This window comes from Dermochelys coriacea, chromosome 1 (assembly GCF_009764565.3).
Source record: "Dermochelys coriacea isolate rDerCor1 chromosome 1, rDerCor1.pri.v4, whole genome shotgun sequence".
Taxonomy (NCBI): Eukaryota; Metazoa; Chordata; order Testudines; family Dermochelyidae; genus Dermochelys; species Dermochelys coriacea.
This window is the reverse complement of record NC_050068.2, coordinates 45,341,385-45,360,726: the sequence shown is the minus strand read 5'-3', so window position 1 is coordinate 45,360,726 and position 19,342 is coordinate 45,341,385. Positions and strand designations below refer to the sequence as shown.

The 19,342-nt window shown below is 41.7% G+C and overlaps 1 protein-coding gene across 11 annotated transcripts in view; it reads right to left on the bottom strand.

Moving 5' to 3' along the window:
* PAN3 (poly(A) specific ribonuclease subunit PAN3) overlaps positions 1-19,342 on the bottom strand; it is a 127,651-nt gene that overhangs the window by 91,126 nt on the left and 17,183 nt on the right. The gene's annotated exons all lie outside the window — the stretch shown is intronic.

The following is a 19,342-nucleotide window of genomic DNA, read 5'->3' as shown; positions in this document are numbered from 1 at the left end:
ACCATTATCAGGCTGAGCCCCACTGGTATGCAGTAAGGGCAGGAATCTTGCTAAGCAAGAACTTCACCCCAACTCAGCTCTTTGGCCACATAAGTTAATATTTTCAGGGTGGGGCCTAAAACGAAGGGAAGATGTCAAATGGCAGTTTGAGAGCTGCCTCCTCCCTGTACTGTTATTAGAAATATACATCTGCAATGTGAAAAGATTCTCACCACTTCCCATAAAGCAACTGAAATTAGAAGTCTCTGCAGAACTTTAACACTCACTTCAGCAAAAACATACAAATGCTTCAGTTATATTAAAGAAGAATGGAAACAGGTTTTGTAAAATAAGTACAGTAGGACCTCAGTTACGAACACCTCAGGAATGGAGGTTGTTGGTAATGTTCGTAACTGAACTGAAATGATCTTAACAGAACAAAATGTTATAGTTGTTCTTTCAAAAGTTTACAGCTGAACATTGATTTAATACAGCTTTGAAACTCTACTATGAAGAAGAAAAATGGTGCTTTCCCTTTATTTTTTTTAGTAGTTTATGTTTAACATGGCACTGTACTGTATTTGCTTGGGGGGGGGGGGGGAAGGAAGGAGAAGAGGAGAGAGGAAGACAGTATTATGCTGCTGCCTGATCGTGTCCTTCCGGTTCCAAATGTGGCGTGTGGCTGACTGGTAACTCTGGTGCTCATAACTCGGAAGTTCTACTGTAAGACAAGCTTTTAAAACTAAACTTATATGCATATGATGCCATACAAAGAAACAACAAAATAAACACTAAATTATAGAGTACTTAGTAAAACCATTGAGGCACATTACCAGATAGCAACTTTAGATGTGACCCTCTCAGTGAGCTCAGTCAGTTGCCATGCTAATCTCACTCAATTCCACGAACTGCATTCTGTTGGGATGCTACCGCATCAAACATTCTGTTGTCATGGGATCTATTATGTTACTACCCCTTCCCCTACTCCATCCCTAAGAATCTCCACACACATACCCACATAACCTCTGTCAAGCTGCCCTGCAGTGGTTCAAGAGTATGAGTGTATCACTTCAGGGAAGAGGCACAACCCCAAATTGGTTGCGACTTTTATATGTAGATTTCATCAACCAAATATCAAGTGTAAACACCTCAGACACCATAACCGCCTTAACATGGAGTCACATCCAGTCCCCTCTCTGTCTTGCCACACAGATAAGCCTGCCTTTGTCATAGACCGTCCCTTACATCATGAAACACAGCAATACTTAGGTTATTCCCCATCCCAACAGACCAGTTACTCACACCAGGGTCAATTGCACTTTAGATCTCACACCAAAGACAAGGCTGGTAACCAATCCTACAACCAACTATCTTAAGATTTATTAAATAGGAAGAGAAAGCAAGAGAATCACTTACAAGATTAATATAATGTATTACACACACACACACACAAAGTTACAGTCTTAAGTTTCAAAAGGTAATAGAAGCTTCTATAATAAGCAAGTTCTATCTGTCCTTTAGGGCTAACCCAGGCTAAGTAGCTGGGGATCCCTTGTTTATGCCTAGAAATCTTGCCTAGAGTACAAGCAGCAAATGAGATACAGTTCCTCCTAGTTAGGGGCTTTTATTCCCTTCCCCCCTTGTCCTCTGAGCTGCAAACTCAGCTGATGGGAGGAATTCACTTGCAAGACTCATCTTTATTGCGGGGTGGAGGTAGGAGAGAGAAGAGTAAACAACAGTCTTTTGTCCTCTAATGTTCTACTCTTGTCCATCTGGTGTCAATGGGCTTTCTTTGTCAGACAGGACATAACACCTTCTGTTGGAGACCAGCATTTTGCACTAGTTAAAATCTGTCTCCTGTCTGATGATTTACACAGTGGAAGAGGCTTACGAGACACCTACTTAAATATTACCTCACAATCTGGGACAGAGATGTTATAAGTGAGAGTAATACATGCAGCAACTCACAAGCATTCAAACACAGTCTAACCTCTTAACACACATTCTTAGAATTCTAATACCTATCACTAATATTAATAAACAGGTGAACCAGGCTGACTTCAGCTTTGTATTTGCCAGAATTCAATTAAGGCATGAGCTGGCACCTGGTTTACCAGTGTCACCACCTCTTTCAAGACCTTTGATTAAACAAGCTGCTGGTAATGGTTTTGATTCTGTGGATGTGTCATATTGCTGAAGAGCTGAAGTCCAACTCACAATAAAGGATTATTAATCAGTGAAAGCCAACTCTTTACCATAGACTAACACCCACAATTAATTTATAAAATGTATTTATCACCACAATATCAGGCACACGTTGCAGGTTTGGGACTAAAAGTTAACCTGTTTCCCAAATACAGAGAACATAACATGACACCTGTCCTACCTCCACTTCTAGAGCAACAACATTACAAGGACACAGATAGACTACATCTGACCAATAATGTAATACTTCAGACATTCTTATTTAACACTTTTCAGCTTCACTCAAATTGCTTTTAGCAAGTTGAGAAATAGTTTTCCTGGATTAGATGACCCTTGTAATTCTGCCTTAGCTAGTGTATATAATTCTGGTGTCTAAAGTACAATTCCTTCCACCATAAAGTACTTTAGTTACGTGCCTCTGAAGAGTAGCAGTGGTATTTATAATATCTAATGATATAGAATGCAAAAGCCAAATGCTGTAGAAAGAGACAGATTTTTGTTTGATAGTCTATGCAATTTGATACCTGGTACCAACCCTTGGCTTGAGGAATCCTTTTCTGCAACCTAGTTCAACTGGTTAGTTTCAGCATCTTAGTTCTTGGCATTGGGTAGGAACTGAACACAACAGCCACACCGTCTTCCGGTAAGTAACAAAACCATACTGACTTTCTTCTTAAGGAAGTGCATATCAATGAGCCCCACTGATGGATGAATTTCTAGATCAATTGCCACTCTGGCATCTCCTTTAGATTCCTCTCTCCTAATGGAATTGGGCCAGTGGTATGCCTCAGGGCTGACTGATTAAGCGTCCACCTGTGTAAGCCACATGAGGTGCACCCTGGCTTTGCTGAAACTCATTAATGGAATGCAAGATATCAACTGTACCCTCTGTGTCAGCACGCAGGCAGAGGAATCAGGAAAAAAGCCAGAACAAGTTAGGTTTCAGAGTAGCAGCCGTGTTAGTCTGTATTCGCAAAAAGAAAAGGAGGACTTGTGGCACCTTAGAGACTAAAATTTATTTGAGCATAAGCTTTCGTGAGCTACAGTTCACTTCATCGGATGCATTCGGTGGAAAATACAGTGGGGAGATTTATATACACACACAGAGAACATGAAACAATAGGTTTATCACACACACTGTAAGGAGAGTGATCACTTAAGATGAGCTATTACCAGCAGGAAGGGGGGGGGGGGGAAGGAGGAAAAGCTTTTGTAGTGATAATCAAGGTGGGCCATTTCCAGCAGTTAACAAGAATGTCTGAGAAACAGTGGGGGATGGGGTGGGGGGAGAAATAACATGTGGAAATAGTTTTACTTTATGTAATGACCCATCCACTCCCAATTTCTATTCAAGTCTAAGTTAATTGTATCCAGTTTGCAAATTAATTCCAAGTCAGCAGTCTCTCGTTGGAGTCTGTTTTTGAAGTTTTTTTGTTGAAGGATAGCCACTCTCAGGTCTGTAATCATGTGACCGGAGAGATTGATGGCAGATGTCAAGCATCCCATCATACTAAAGGAAACAAAAATAAAATCTTTGCTGAAACTATTATTTTTGTTGCATCATGGTATACTAGAGAGAGCACAGACATTTGGGGGGGAGGGGGGGCAAATTGGTACTGATCTCCAAACGAGGAAAGAAACATGATCTTAGCAATGACTATCCCATCAGTCTCTATTTCTCAGAGTCTAGCTACAAATTCTGCTAGTAGAAACAAGGCAAGAGGTTCCCCCACCACTTAAGTAATGTCCAATTTCCAGCTAAACCACTTATCTTTCCCCATACCTTTCTGCTTATCCCAACAAAAATCTTCATAAGTTCAGTGTAAAAGAGGTCCTTCAAGCTTGTATCTGAAGCAGACTAAGGTCCTTAGAACGTCCATTTTGCTTTTTCATTTTACACCAATTAATTTGGTCATCTGTCAGAAGATAGCCATTTAGTTATGTGTATCTAATTGCATTTCCTAGAATTCCCTTAAAAAGCCTCAAACATCAAGGTCATAATAAAGTCACATAAAGGGTATGTCTACACTACCCGCCAGATCAGCAGGCAGTGATCGATCCCGCAGGGGTCGATTTATCACATCTAGTCTGGATGCAATAAATCAACCCCCAAGCGCTCTCTCATCGACTCCTGTACTCCACCACCGCGAGAGGCGCAGGCAGAGTCAACGAAGGAGCGGCAGCAGTCGACTCACTGCAGTGAAGACACCAAGATAAATTGATATATGTATGTCGACTTCAGCTACGTTATTCACGGAGCTGAAGTTGCGCAACTTAGATTGATTTCCTCCCCCACCAATGTAGACCAGGCCTCAGTCAAATCTACATCCCACAGCACTTGCAGGGGTGGATAAAAAAGTTTAATTTAAAAAAAAAAAAAAGTTTAGAATTTTTTTTAATTTACATTTTAAAATTTTGACTGCCTAGCTCAAGAACCATTGCTTACTAAGTTTGTCATGGAAATTGATCCTCCTCCCACAAAAAAAAAAAAAAAAAAAAAGTCAGTTCAAGATGTTGATGCATTATGCATTTCATATCTTTGAAAGTGTTAGAGTAGGATTCACGTGTGCAGTGTTGTTGTACCCAAGTTGGTCCCAGGATATCAGAGAGACAAGGTGGGTGAGATAAGATCTTTTATTGAACCAGCTTGTTTGAGAGAGACACAAGCTTTTGAGCTTACACAGAGCTCTTCTTCAGGTCTGGGAAAGGGACTCAGAGGCTATATCTATGCTACAGCGGCACCGATGCAGCTGTGGCATTGTAGCACTTCTGATGAATACACTCTAAGATGACGGGAGAGAGCTCTCCCGTTGGCTTAACTCCTGCGAGAGGTGGTAGCTATGTCATCAGAAGCTCTCCCACTGACAAGCTCTGTCCACACTGGCACTTAGGTCATTATAGCTTATGTTGCTCATGGGGTGTGGATTATTCACACCTCTGAACAATGCAAATTATACCAAAGTAATTTGTACTGTAGACATGGCCAGAGTATCGCAGCTAAATACAAGGTGGAACAGATTATTTACCATAAGTAGTTAACACATATTTCAAGGGACCATTCAAGGTAAAGTGGTCTGTTAACACCCCTCTAGTTATAAGGGAAACTGAAGGGAGGGGAGCAGCTAGGGGGGCTGCGAGTGGGTTATAAACATAGTGCACTATGTACTAATTACATAGTATTAAACAGGCAAAATATTTGACTCCAAGTTTCAAAATATTCAGTTTGTGACATTTGGAAGAACTGACCAGGCCTTTGTAATTCACCAGGCCTAACAAATTTGCTTCAACAGGTCACATTCATCTACTGTCTATTTTTTGTTACCATTGTAACAGGAAGATTAGCTTTCCTACTTTCTCAACTCACAAGTCAATAACTGTTTTATATTCTCTTTCACACAAACTATATCCCAAAACACTTTTACAGAGTTATTACTTAACTACAGTCTGGATTAGGCTGCTAAGATACTGGGTAGTTGCCCAGTGATCCATTTTCTGGGACTGGCTAGAATGTCACTCTGTTCTCAGTCCCAGCAGAAAGGAGAGAGCATAGATGAGTATTCAGCCATGGTGAAGTTGAGGAAGTGGCATACAAAGGCAAAAGGCAGATTTGCAGACAAAAACCCAAGGTGAACACTATAGACGGTAAAACAAGGATGACAATGGAGCAAAATAAATTTATCAAATTTAAATGTTACCCTCTATTACTGAAGGAGTGGCTACTTTTTACAAATCAAATTTACTACTTCATAAAAGTGCATCTAAGTGGCAGGGTAGTACCTTCTATTATACCGGACCCTCGCTAGAACACGGGATTTGGGATCCATGTGCGGGACCGCGTTAAAATGAATTGCAATTAAAGTAATTAAATTTGGGATCCATGGCTGCAACCGTGTTATATGTGACTTCACGCTATATAGATGCACATTCTAGTGAGGGTCCAGTGTATTTCAATCAGAGAACAGTGTATCTGAGAAAAAATGTACTTTAGAATGGCTTATCTCCAGCCCTAAAAATGACTGTGGAAAGAAAGACTGAAGTATCAATACCCGTGAAGTAGCAACATCTTGTCTTCTGTAGCAGAGCTTTTGGAAGTGTAAGTATTAACTCTGTTATGGCGCCCAACTTTCAACGTGCATAAATTGTATTCTTCAGATCTAAATTTCCACCTATAACTTTGATTGAGTTTTTTTTTTTTAAAGTGGAAAAACAAGACTTTGTACATAGATGTTGATGTAGATGCCTCCTCCCATATTTCAGTGCTGGATGAACGATCTCAGCGTTTATTTTTTAGTTTGGAAATAGCGGTGGTATCCACCAGAATGGGAGTGGTTATAATAAATACAAGCTTATATTTCACTTATTGTAAGAACAAACAAGTTATTAACATGGAATTAACTAGATCTATGAAATGATGTCATGTTAGTAGAGAAGTGACTACAATCAGCATCTGAGTAGATGTTTCCAGAAGCCTGAGAAGACAACTGAGGTTGAATAGGTATCCAGTTAATACAAAGTGATTTGCAGATTCCACCAACCTACCTCAGAAGAGCTAGACACTAAACCTATGTTGCTTTATGAATCAAAGCTAATAGTAAAACTATTTTAAGAATATATTAACATGCTTTCTGTAGTGGTTTTGCACAGTTTTTTCTAATAAAATCCAAAACATTAATAAATCTATTAATGCTGTATTTAGTCAAAAATAGCAGTTATTGAGCTCTAATACAGGAGTGACCAAGTAAAATGTAATGCCTTGTAGTACACAAGAAAGAGGCCAGACTGGATGATCTAACAGTCTCCTGTGGCCTTAAACTCTGTGAAACTATAAAGGTAAGAGTCACTTGTATTTATTAAAGCATAAAAATGACAAATCAGAATTTCTCTGCCTGAAAAAGCTAAGCTTTGTTGCTCACATCTATCAATGAGCATGGTCTTTTTACAAGTGATTTAAGTCCATGACTTAGTAGCCTTGGTTTAAACACTCTGGACAGCTGATAATCTGAGACCAATGCCCATTCAAGAGATCTGTACTACAGCCATATGCACTACTGCTTGGACTTGGTATTGTGCATGGACATGCAAGCGGTCTTTGTTAAAGACTAAACTGTTTCTGGATTAAGAGTCGGGCTACTTGGTCATTCCCTTCGGTTCCTTTCATCACTAACAGAAAACTTACTTCAGAGTAGCAGCCGTGTTAGTCTGTATTCGCAAAAAGAAAAGGAGTACTTGTGGCACCTTAGAGACTAACAAATTTATTAGAGCATAAGCTTCCATGAGCTACAGCTCACTTCATCGGATGCATTTGGTGGAAAAAACAGAGGCTCTAATAAATTTGTTAGTTTCTAAGGTGCCACAAGTACTCCTTTTCTTTTTGAGAAAACTTACTCTAACACACACACATGCTGAGACTCTATAAACAGGGGAGCATAAGAGAAAATATTGAACAACTGAACAATTCTTGTCAAAATTAGATTTAGGCAGTTAGCCTGGGAGAGGTTTGAATTTGCAGCACTTTATACACATACAACAGCTTCAGACTCCTATACATCTCATGATCCTCACCACAAAGAAGCTCGTGCACGAAGACAACTCTGTCGAAACCAAAGTCAAATAAAAACAAAATCCCTTCCCCAACGCCACATGTGACTCAGTTCCTTACATATCCCTAATCCACTGCTGGCTGCTTCAATACCCAATATTCCGTTACTATGGTCCCGGATGTGTCACAAAGAACTAGTTCAAAGTCAGCCCCAAAACTGATGGCTGTTCTTTTTGCCTAAGTGATAGGAGTATGTTGCCTCTGTTCAAATCTAAAAGGAAAACTGTTGTCAGAGCAAGAGCCATCATCACATGCAACATCCAGGGTCTTGTCTACACTGAGCTTTTTCTGAAAAATTCCTTATGAAAGCAGTAACATAGACCAGCCAATGCTGTTCTTACTATCTTCCAACTTGCTCTGAGCACTACCTGTAATGGAAGCTACAGGTCTCTCATTTTTGAAAGTCAGAATACTCATTTAGATAAGTACAGATTTAATTTTTTTTTTAAAGTCTTAACCGTTAATCTAAGATTTATACACTGAAGAAAGTTTTTCAGAATAGTCAGTGTGGTTATCTGAATATACAGCAATTAAATTACAAAAGAGAAATGCAAATATCTTTCAGAAAATTAGTATACTTTTACTGTTTCTTCACTGTCAAGGAACAGCACAACTCTGCCCCTACTTGCATCTCATCTAAAGGAAACGCAGTGTGAAAGAAGGCACAGAGTCAGGTGCTGATGAAAGGGCAAGCAGCCAATCTGTAGAGGGGGAAGAATGAGGAAAAACTGGAAATAGCAGCCACAGCACACTCTTGCAGCCTCAGGATACTGCTGAGATCTTTGGACTCCCGTTCCTCAGATTTTCACTGTGACATTCTTTCCCCTCTACTGTTTGTCCCAATCCTCTCCTTACTCTTCCCTCACCGGATCTTTCTACTAGCCTCACCCTCACTGCTTTCTATTTCAGAGTGGTAGCCGTGTTAGTCTGCATCAGCAAAAACAACAAGGAGTCCTTGGGGCACCTTAGAGACAAACACATTTATTTGGGCATGAGTTTTCGTGGGCTAGAATCCACTTCATCAGATGCATGGAGTGGAAAATACAGTAGCAGGTATATATACACACCGTACATGAAAAGATGGGAGTTGCCTTACCAAGTGGGGGGGGGGGGTCAGCGCTAACAAGACAATTCAATTAACAGTAGAATACCACGGGAGGAAAAATCACTTTTGTAATGGTAATGAGGGGACCCATTTCAAACAGTTGACAAGAAGGAGTGAGTAACAGTAGGGGGAAATTAGTATGGGGAAATTAGTTTTTGTAATAACCCATCCACTCCCAGTCTTTATTCAGGCCTAATTTGATGGTGTCCAGTTTGCAAATTAATTCCAGTTCTACAGATTTGCGTTGGAGTCTGTTTTTGAAGTTTGTATGGAAGAATTGCCACTTTTAAAGTCTGTTATTGAGTGACCAGGGAAATGGAAGTGTTTTACTACTGGCTTTTGAATATTATAATTCCTGATGTCAGATTTGTGTCCATTTATTCTTTTGCGTAGAGACTGTCTGGTTTGGCCAATGGACATGGCAGAGGGGCATTGCCAGCACATGATGGTATATATCACATTGGTAGATGTGCAGGTGAATGAGCCACTGATGGCGAGGCTGATGTGTTTAGGACCAATGATGGTGTCCCTTGAATAGATATGCATACAGAGTTGGCACTGGGATTTGTTGCAGGGTTTGTTTCCTGGATAAATGTTTTTGTTGTGTTGTGTGTAGTTGCTGGTGAGTATTTGCTTCAGGTTGGGGCGGGGGGCTGTCTGTAAGCAAGGACTGTCCTGTCTCCCAAGGTCTGTGAGAGTGAGGGATTGTCCTTCAGGATTGGTGTATCATCAAGGATCTACAACCTGAGAGGTTTTAGTTGTGTGCTGTAGGTGACAGCTAGTGGCGTTTTGTTATTTTCTTTGTTGGGCCTGTCTTGTAGTAGGTGACTTCTGGGTACCTTTCTGGCTCTGTCAATCTGCTTCTTCACTTCAGCAGGTGGGTATTGTAATTTTATGAATGTTTGATAGAGATCCTGTAGGTGTTTGTCTCTCTCTGAGGGATTGGAGCAAATACGGTTGTATCTCAGAACTTGGCTGTAGAGAATGGATCGTGTGATGTGGTCTGGATGAAAGCTGGAGGCATGTAGGTACGTATAGTATAGTAGTCAGTAGGTTTCCAGTATAGGATGGTGTTTATGTGACCATCGCTTATTAGCACTGTAGTATCTAGGAAGTGAATCTCTTGTGTGGACTGGTCCAGGCCGAGGTTGATGGTGGGATGGAAATTGTTGAAATCATGGTGGAATTCCTCAAGGATTTCTTTTCCATGGGTCCAGATGATGAAGATGTCATTAATGTAGCGCAAGTAGAGTAGGGGCATTAGGGGACAAGAGCTGAGGAAGCATTGTTCTAAGTCAGCCATAAAAATGTTGGCATGCTGTGGGGCCATGCGGGTACCCACAGCAGTCCCGCTGACTTGAAGGTATAAATTGTCCCCAAATCTGAAATAGTTGTGGGTGAGGATAAAGTCACAAGGTTCAGCCACCAGGTTTGCCATGAAATTATCGGGGATATTATTCCTGATGGCTCATAGTCCATCTTTGTGTGGAATATTGGTGTAGAGAGCTTCTACATCCATAGTGGCTAGGATGGTGTTTTCTGGACGATCACCGCTTTCTATGGTATTTACCAGTCTACCCTCCCTTCCTCTCTATCCTTAATTTATTTATCTAGATTTAAATTAATAAAAGATGCCTATCCAAGGCTCTCTGTGCCCTAACATACAATAGATACACAATTAAATCAAATCTCAGCAGTATTAAAATCAGTTCTGCAAGTGCTCAGCCAGTCAACTATCCCTTTATCCTGGAAGCAGGCCCCTCCTCTACTTTGGCTTCCTTTATCCTTATTAACCAATTCTCTCCTGCCTTCCCTCTTCATGCCCCACAATACATTTTTATATATATTACACACACCATTAAAATAACATTGTAATCTTAAAGTCAAGCCCTCAAAAGTTAGGAAATGACAAAAAAAAAGTTACATACCTGTCTGGTAACTCTTGTTCTTTGAGATGTGTTGCACATGTCCATTCCATTTTAGGTGTGCACGCACGCTAGTGCAACAAAGCAGGAAAACTTTTTTCCATATCGGTACCCATCAGGGCAGCACATACACCCTCTGCGCAGGCATGTTGCCGGCTTAGAGTACAAAGGAACAGAGTAGTACCAATGCCCCTCGTTTCCTTCACACCAGAAGCCAGAATTTGCTGCAACTCCAATGTAGAGGGGAAAGAGGGATAGTCATGAAATGGACATGTTCTTTGAGACGTTGCACATTTACCAAACAGTTACGTAACCATGTTTTCCTTTGAGTTCTTGCACATGTCCATTCCACTTTAGATGGCTCACAAGCAGTTCCAGATGAGAGACGAGTGTTGGAGTCTACCTAAACAAGGCCTACAACACCATTCTCCCAAATCTAACGTCATTTCTTGAGGCACTGGAGAGAGCATAATGAGTGGTGAAGGTCTAAACAGATGACCAAGTTGCAGCCCTGCAAATCTCACTGATGGGAATGCAAGCCAAAAAAGCAGCCAATGTTTGTGCTCTTGTAGAATGGGCTAGAACTCACTGAGATTGGGGAACCTTAGCAATATTGTAGCATAGATAAATATAGGAGGAGACACAGGAAGAAATCCTCTTCGAAGTGAAAGGCTGCCCCTTCATCCTGTCAGCAAAGGAGACAAATAATTGAAGAGAAATTCTCTACTCTTTTGTCCTTGTCCTGATAAAAGGCTTATGCCCCCCAAAGTATGGATTTCTAATTTTTTTTGTGGAAAAGGTTTTGAAAAAAGATTGGTGAGCATAGAGTCTGATTTAGATGAAGTTCCGACACCAGTTGAGCAAAAATTTCAGGGTGTGGATACAAAACTTACTTTCTCTTTATAAAACACCATATAAAGGATGGTCAGCCACCAAAGCCTGAAGTTTTACTTCTCTCCTGGCCAAAGTAACAGCCACCAGGAATGCTAGAGAGACAGGAGAAAATGAGGACATAGCTATAGTTTCAAGAGGGGGCTCCATTAAAACTGAAAGAACAAAATTCAGATCCCATCATATTGCTGGGTCCCTAATACTTGGCAAGAGCCTATCCAAACCTTTCAAGAATCTAACAGTCATAGGATTGGAAAAACGGATCTTTCCTCTACAGGAGAAGAGGGCATGGAGATCCTTGAAGGTTCCTCTGGCAGCTAATTAACAGAATCCTTTTTCCTTTAGGTGAAGCCAGTAATCCAGAATATGAATAGGAGCCTGTGAAAGAGAGGCATCATTCTGCTGGGACCAAACATACTTACCTCAAAAAAAACAGAAGAGGTTCTCTATCTGGTGGAGGGTTTTCTGCTATTTAAAAAGAACATTTTGCACTCCAACTTAACAGACCACTTCCTGGGGAGCTATCCACTAAACATCCAAGCATTCAGATATAGGCTGAGAGGGTTGGGATGCAGCATCTGACCATGGTTCTGTGAAACTATGTCCGAGCCTGAGAGAGAGGTATAGAATTTTGAATAGAAAGTGGGCCCAAGAACCAACGCTAGCTGGGAGCGAGACAGGTGGTGGCATCCTATCTGAGTTTGCCCAAAACTCTGACACCATAGAGATAGCAGAAAAAGTGTAATGAAGTTTCCACTTCCAGGATAGTGGAAACCCATCTGACACACATCCCAGGCTGTGACCTGACCTTGAACAGAACTGGGGATTCTTCTTGTTCCGTCAGGTGAGGAATAGGTTTATTTCTGGCATTCTGCAGATCTGAAAATAGACTTTGCCATGTTCAGTCTGAGAAACCAGACAGTTCTGAGACTCATGAAAGTGAGATACTTTGAGAGAATCTCATTCCTGATGCAGAAAGACCAAAGGTTTATTGCCTCTTGGCAAAAAGGGTCATACCTGTCACGTCCAGGCTTGTTTAGATGGAACATCACAGCTGTATCGTCCATGAGCACCTGAGCAGAACTACCTTTGATATGGGGAAGAAACACTTCACCAGCCAGGTTGATAGCTCGAAGCACTCAACCATTCATGTGTGGGAGAGAACTTGAGCCTGAAAATTATCCATGACCACAGTCACAGAGGGCAGAGTTGGGGCAAAAGAAACACTGTTGCATACATTGGCAGAGTCCATCCACCAGTCCAGGGATGACAAAACACTTGTGGATATCTGAGTCAGCATGCCCAGCAGATGATGAGAAGGACAGCAGATAGACAGACTCTCCACATGACTGTGAGGTGAAGTCTGGATACTGATTCTTGTAAGAACAAGCTGTCATGTGACTTAGAAGTTTCAGGCAATTCCTCACTGTTGTACAAGGATATGTCTGAAGTCTTTGTATAGGTCCCATATCACCTGAAATCCTAGCTTGAGGTAATATGTGATTGCTGTGGTTGAGTTGAGAACTGCTCCTATAAATTAGATTCTCGGGAGAGGTGGAAACTGATTTGTCCTTGTTGATCAACAGTTCCAGTGACTGAAAGAGGGACCGGATCTTCTCAATGGCCACTATTATTTGCTGTCTGGATAGATCTGAAAACAACCATTCACCCAGATATGGGTACACCAGGACCTCTACCTTCATGAGATATGCTGCAACTACTGCCATGCACTATGTGCAGACTCAAGGGGAGGACCATAAGCTTGTAATAACATCTGCTATGAATTTTAAGAAGCTCCTGTGGCTCTGGTAAACACCTACATGGAAGAAGGAATCCTTTAAGCTGAGGGCAGTGAACTAGTCTTTTGGGTCTAGGGACAACAGATGCTAGGGTAACCATACAAAACTCTTTATGCATCTATTGAGGTATTGCAAGTGTACAATAAATCCGAGGCCTACGTTGGATGGTACCACATAAGGTGCCAGAGTTGACAACTCTACATTGCCAGAATACGATTGGGGGAGTTCCTAGCGGGACCTGGCTTAGCTCTAACCTTGGTAGTGGTCTTCTTGTGAAAATCTGTTGGGGACTTACCCCCTTGAAGATGAAGAGGGCTTTTTCTGGCTGGAAGAGGTCAAAGTGCTAGACTTCTGCTGCTGTTTACATGATACTGAGACAGAGAAGAGTGTCATCTCTCTGAACTTCTTCAGCATGGGGATGCTGCCAAGCCTGGTAGAATGTTCTAAGGTGGAGTACAGTCCAAATTCCTGCATACTGAACACTTTGGTTCCAAAACTGAGCACAAAGCTGCTTCCACCAGGATATCTTGAGGCTGAACTTCCCTTAACTTCTCAGTCCTGATCTTAACCCCCCTACAGAGAGGGCACTTATATCTCACATTTTCTTCTCCCACACACCTTAAACTGAAGGAGTTAGGCTCGCTGACTGACAGATTAGTTACAGCCAGGACAACACTTAACCCACAGGGATTTAGGCATGGCCCCCATACAGAAAAGCTCAAAGAACAATAAGACAAAAACCAAGTCATCTTTTGCAAATGAGTACCATTAACTAAAACTATAACTATTTACAATAAAAAAAACCTCTAGAAAACTTTTCCTAAAGAGAGAATGAAAAAGGTGGTGAGCAGCTCACACACGCTGACGACCGACCATAGGATATGAGACGGAACTGGAGTGGGGCAAGGGGTATCAAGACTGCTCTGACCCTTCATAGCCTTGGCTAATACCACAAGTGTGCAGAGGGCACATGCACTGCCCCGATGGATACTGCCATAGGGAAAAGTTCTCTGGCTTCAGTGCACTGGCATGTGCATATCTAAGTGGAATGGACATGTACAAGAACTCAAAGAAAAATTTAGGTTGTCTGTACAATCTTAATGTGCCCCTCTGGAGTGTATGCATTATGATACAGTCTTTAATTACAGGATCACATACTAGTTTTTCCACAGGACCCCTGCCCCATTCAGTGTACAGGATAGACCTGCTGTAGGGATGAATCAGGGCTGTGTATCGAAGGAGACTGGGACCTTGTGACCAGGTAATTAAAAACAGTATCACAATACATATGCACAAGGGAACTAAATTAAGGCACAGGCAACCTTAATTCTGGTATTTCCTTACCATTGAGTGCTTGACGTTTGCCCCCTTAATAATGTTCTTTTAACAGATGTGTGTGAGGCTTTTCATCCACCTCCTTGCCCAGCAAGTCCTAATCCCAGTCATTTTATTCAGCCAGCCATTCCCAGTTCCCCTGGCCTCCAGCCGCTGGTGCCACAGTCCATGTTCCCAATCTCACTGCCCAAGTTTCTTGTCCAATCTCAGCGTTACCATCCTTTTGCCCTAGTCTCTTCGCCTAGCCAGCCCCAGTTCTCCTCCCGTACTCCAGTTCTTTGTCAGATCGGTCTCACCTCACCTTCTTGCCATGCCCCCAGTGTCTCTATCAGCCTTCAGTCACAGCCTCCATGTCCCATCTATTCAGTTTATCCCCACATGTCCAGTTCTCATCCCCTCTGTACACAAATCAGGCAGCTTCCGCCTTCATGCTGCTTGGGCCCAGCAGAGGGCAGGGGTTCTGAGCACAGGAGAGAGTTCTCCGTTCTTATACCCAACCTGGACCCAGCAGAGTTTATAGCAGCCCAGAGCAGCAAATGCAGGGAAAGCCCCACACTGCCTTGGGCCAGAGCATGCCCAGTGTGGATGGAATCTTCAGGAAATTCAGCTACTAAAAATCTAAGAAGTCTATACTGAGCATGTGCGAACTGCTATTTTCAAAGTCTTATAATTTGCTCCAATTTAGGCAGATTTTCACAGGAACAGCAAGAAGTATAATCCTTGACACAATGGCCACCAGCCTACCAAATTTCGAGTCCCGGCTCCAAAGCGCAGGGGCAGTAAAGTTGTTAAAAGAAAAGGTTACAAGAATATATTCCTACCCTCGTTCTTGGAAATGGATGAAATTTTCTGGGCAACCTTTTTAAAAGAAAAATCATCCTGAGGCAGACAATCAGCATGGAAAATTGCAGCCCAAATATTAAAATTTGGCAAAAGTTATAAGCAACTGAAAATGCACTCTTATAATGAGATATGTCAGGCAACCTTAATAGGTGGGGCTGGTAGCTCCACCTATAATTTTTGTGTATTTGTGTTCTTATATTCCAGAGATATACTTTACAGACAGAAACTTCAGTTTATTGATTAAGTACAACATCTTCCAATTCAAACCCTAAAACCAAGAAAATGTCAACTTATAGGACACTTGTAAAAGTAAGCTTAAATGTCCACAGAGCATGTTTTCAGCAACAAGACTCCCCATCTTCACAAGGAACTTTCTTCTACCTTCAACCGATAAGAAAACACTAAACATTATTTTTTGCACAGTAACTCACAAAACCTGAATTACAACCTTAGCAACATTACCAAATATTCAGCATTTGCATGGGCACCCAGATTAAATGCATGATGTGCTATGTTTCTGAAAGAAGTATGAAATTATAACAAAGGTTGCGTATTCTACAAGAAAAATGTTGCTGTTAAAGATCAGAGTCCAAAAACTGCAAAACTTTGCTGCTTATGTTGCATAGTTCCATGTTTAACACAATGCTATCTAGCTCAAATTTCTTCAGAGATAGGAAAATGATTTTCTAATTTCCAGTCCTGCCAACTCACCTTGAGATCTGAGGTCAAGATGGGCAATTTTCATCTCATGCATTGCTGCCAGTAATAAAAAAATTAGACACAGCAAGTTATGCATCCACCAACCCCATTTAAAATAAGTGATATAGCCTTTTTCATACCATACATGAAAAAGAAGGAAGAAAATGAACACCTAATTCTTTCCCACTCTTTGCTGGTTATTTTTATATGTACCATACCAGACCTCAAAGGAGCCTTATGAGCTGGAGTTCCCTTGATATAAAATAAGAAAAAGCTGCTGACAGGGCTTTCTCCATGAGGGCTTTCTCCGGTCACCCAAAAACTGGATTTATTAGTCTTCCAAGCCCATAGACAGACCATCTTCCCTCAGGTTTTTAAAGAGGATGGATTGGGGGTTAGAGTGCTTTATTTTATGAGGTTATTATTGCATTTACTAGCAGATCCGTATATTTATGCTTCAAAGTAAGATGAACAGCCCTTTCCAACAGACTGTATTGTATGACTGTTATATTGTATACATTAACATATAATGGACACCTATATTTGCTATAAAATAAAATCTATTCTAAAAAATTACATAGCAAATGGAGGCCACTTAATTAGTTTATATTCTGTGGGCAATGCCACATAGAGTGTGATAGATGTTTACCTGAGAGTTTACAGAAGTCAAGCTATTAGTATACTGTTACTTTAACAGTTCACACCATTTCAGAAGCTTAAGTACTAAATAATAAAATGTATTTCAATTAAAAATATTTTATAGTTTTGAGTAAAAAGGCTGAAAAAAGTTAGTCACACCAATTCAAATGTGATAGACACAAATAAGGGGGGGGGCCCTAAAAAGGAACCTGGAAAGTTAAAGTTAAGATTGCAGTATATTTTGACCATAAAAGTCACAAGAGGATTTAATATACAGTGGAGTCGCATCTTACGCAGGGGCTAGATTCTAAAGTCAGCACGTAAGGCAAAAATCGCGTATAGTCAAAAAGAGAGAGAGAGAAGGAAGAATGAAAGAATAAAAAAAAAAGGGAGAAAGACTACTTCAATGTTGTTATGTGCAAACTGGGGTGCCTCAGGATGGCCAGGAGCATTGTCTATGATCAGCAACACTTTAAAGTCAAGTCCTTTCTCTTCGAGGTACCGCTTGACCTCCGGAATGAAACACTTGTGGAACCAGTCCAGAAATAATGCTGATGTCAACCAAGCCTTTTTACTTGATTGCCAGAACACAGGCAGGAGATTTTTGTTCTTGCCTTTTAGAGAACGGGGATTTGCAGCCCTGTAGAGCAGGCCCGGCTTTATTGAATGCCCAGCCACATTGCCACATAACACAATCTTTAGCTGCTTTGAAGCCAGAGACTTGTCTGATTTCGAAGTGTAAGTGCGGTTGAGCATTTTTTTCCAGAAGAGCCCAATCTCGTCAGCATTAAAAGCTTGCTCCGAAGATAGCCTTTTTCTTCTATGATTTTCTTTAAATTGTTCAGAGTAGGTTTTTGCTGTCTCTTCATTGGAAGATGCAGTTTCACCAGTAGACTGTACGTTTTTGAGGTTGAAGCAGTTCCTAAAATTGTTAAGCCAACCTTGGCTGGCTTTGAATTCCTTCTCATCAGAAGACTGTCCCTCTTCGGTGGGAGGTAAGAACAGCGTGTAGAGGCTAAGAGTCTTTTCTTGCAACATGTTGCCATTGATAGGCACATATTTACAGTTCACGTCTTCCAGCCCTAAGTTTAATGCCTTTTCAGTCTTCACTAAAGTCTTATCATGCACCTGGCTCATCACCTTAGCAGTTATTGGAGCACTTGATGCCACGGCTTGATGAATTTCTCTCTCGAATCTTAATGGCATGGATGCTAGATTTGTTGTGGTCATATTTATGCGCCACGTTGGAGACGGACATACCGTCTCTCAATAAGTCCAACACAGCCAGTTTTTCCTCCAACGTTGGAACAGATCGCTGTTTCTTTGGCTGAGCACCAGATGAAGTAGTTGGCTTGCGTTTAGGGGCCATGTTGTATGAAAAATACACATCTTTAAACACTAGAATCTCACTCATGCTCACTAGATAGGCGGGCAGAGACTGATCCAGCGAGGGTCGATTTATTGCATCTATTTAGACAGGATGCATCAAGCCCCAAGCACTCTCCTGTTGACTCCTGTACAGTACTTCACCGCCACGACTTTTGTTATTTTTCCTTTTTTTTTTTTTTTTTTTTTGCAGAGCACGTATAGTTGAATTCACGTAAGTTAAATGCGCATATAATGCAACTCCACTATAATATAATATTATATATGTTGTGGCAGAGCTCTGATTTTGTCCCCATGGGTCCCGTGCTTCCAGGCAGTTTATGCTAGCCTCAGAGGCTCGTTCCACATAGCCCTTCTCTCTCTAAGGCCAGGGTTACAATCTACTGAGCCCTTTTCATCATAAGCCAGCAAGGAGGTTGGTGAGAGAACTCCCACAGTCTCTATTGTCCCTATGGGCTTATTCCAGAACAGTTTAACCTCCTGTCCTGACAGGGGCCTGTCTTCCCCTCCCAGGAGGCGTTTCTGTAGTGGTGGGTTTGGGGGAACCCGGGCCCACCCTCTACTCCAGGTTCCAGCCCAGGGACCCTAATGGCAGCAGCTGTTGGCAGCCAACCTTACACTGCCAGAGTTGCTACATTTCCCTGGGCCACTTCCCCACAGCTTTCCTGCTTCTCTCTCCTTCACCCTTACCTTAGGGCTCCCTTTCCAGTGGCTTGAGGATGTCTTCATTACCCAGCCCTTCAGCTGCACTTCCTCTCCTCTGGCTTCCTGGCTCTCCTTGGCCTAACCCGAGTAAGCCCTTTTATAGTATCAGAGGGGCCTTAATTAGAGTCAGGTGTTCACATTAGCTTAATGGCCTCACCTGACTCTTTGCAGGTTAATTGGAGTCAGGCATCCACCCTAGCCCGGAGCAGCCCCTGCTCTGGTCAGTCAGGGA